Below are 1921 nucleotides of genomic sequence, written 5' to 3'. Positions count from 1 at the left end.
GTTTGATAGTTAAATTACTCACCAGCAGCAGCAGCATGACCAGGACATTGCCTGGTTCAATGCTCAGTTTACTACACTTGCCAACTACTTTCAGCAGCCACCTCCACCACCTCCATCTGATGATCAGGTCCCTCGTTCTTCTAGTATGTGTTTTCTATTTTCTATTTTTTGTTTTATGTAGTTTGTCTTGTAGTTTTTTTTAGTTTCTGTTGTGTTGTTTATATTTTCTTTTATGTGTCTAGGACCCTCTTTTTGTGATGACAAAAAGGGGAGTAGGATGTGATAGGAAAAGTTGATGTGCTTGTAACTTTAAAATTTTAATGAACTGCTGTTCTTACTGAGCTTTTCTTACTTGTGTTTGCCATCATCAAAAAGGGGGAGATTGTTGTAAATCTATTTTCATGACTTATGTTTTCATGATTGACAAACACTATTGATTCTCTTGGACTACCTGTTACTTCTAACTTTTCAGGAATTGAAGATCGGACGAACAAACAAAGCCAGTTCAAGATTGCGTAGGTTTAGGATTGAGTCAGTCTATACTTTGTTTTTTCTCTTCTTGAGTCTATTTGTATTGTTCAAAGAGACTGATGCTAAGTAACCCTACACACACACACACACTTGAGAGACTTATAATTTTTGTTTTTACTTATATCGGCCAGAACGATATTTACATCGTTCTGGATGATCAGGCTTAAAACAGAAAGTCTAAATAATGATTCTTAATTAAGACAGTCATCATTAACAGATCATCCTGGACGATACGTGTATCGGCCAGGAAGATAAGCTCAAAACAGAAAGAAGTTGTCGCCGTATACAATTAAGGTATTCTATATTTTTTAATAATCGGACAGGATGATCATTGATCGTCCTGGATGATATTCACAAATTATGCCTTAATTGATCAAGAAATCAAGGGAGTAATTAAGGATGATTGATACGATCATATCGTCCTGGATGATCGCTGGATCGGCTAGGATGATCTATTCAAAAACCTTAGTTACTTCTAGACGATAAATATCGGCCAGCTCAAATTCAGGGTGATGCTCTGGGCAATTTTACTCTGATTTGAACGGATCGGCCGGGACGATCGTGAGATTGGCTGGGACGATCGTGAGATTGGCTTGGACGATCAAGCCAATTTTTAAATCATCCAGTTTGCATTCAAAGCAATGCTTTGGCCGATCTTCTGAGATTTGTACTGATCGGCCAGGACGATGTCCATATCGGCCTGAAAGATAATATCGGCAACTTGCAATTAATGAGCTCCTTTGAAGCTCTTCTATTTAAGAGCTCTTGTTCAACATTTTGAACAATTTCTAAGAACGTGCTGGATGATGCGTGCCTTCCGGACAAGACCGGATACCTTAGCCACAAGCTCATTTAAACCATTTCCTCTAATCACCCTATTGATTTCATACCATTTATATTGATCATTGGTGATTAAGGTATGGGATCTTTCTCCCCCAGTCCTTAAATTTCGAAATGCTTCTAAGTCATGCTTGGTGATTTCAACTTTTTGTTTAAATACATAGGTGCGAATCACAGAGTGGTCAGAGTTGAAGGACATATTGGCTAGAAAGTAGTAAAAGGTTTCCTTGTTATAGAGGTGGACGAGGGTAAGGATAAAGAGAAACTGAGTTGAAGTAAATAAATGCATTACTTGAAAGGTAATACCTTCTTGGATTAGGATCCAGGAAGGGGTGATTTTGGCTGAAGCAAACTTAGGAAAAGAATCTTCATTTTCTTTGGACAAAAAAATTTTGGATGAATTACTATATGGTTTCTCGGCTAAGACCTTTTGACGCTTGCTTGAATTGGCCATTTGAAAATGATCTATAGTAAGAAAGGATTTGAAAGTGATGTTTAGAGAGTGACAATTGAGTTGAAAAGACCGCCTATTTATTGAAAAATGATTCGT

Source organism: Dendrobium catenatum, unplaced genomic scaffold (genome assembly GCF_001605985.2).
Source record: "Dendrobium catenatum unplaced genomic scaffold, ASM160598v2 fragScaff_scaffold_1136, whole genome shotgun sequence".
NCBI lineage: Eukaryota > Viridiplantae > Streptophyta > Magnoliopsida > Asparagales > Orchidaceae > Dendrobium > Dendrobium catenatum.
Note: the sequence above shows the minus strand (reverse complement) of the source record.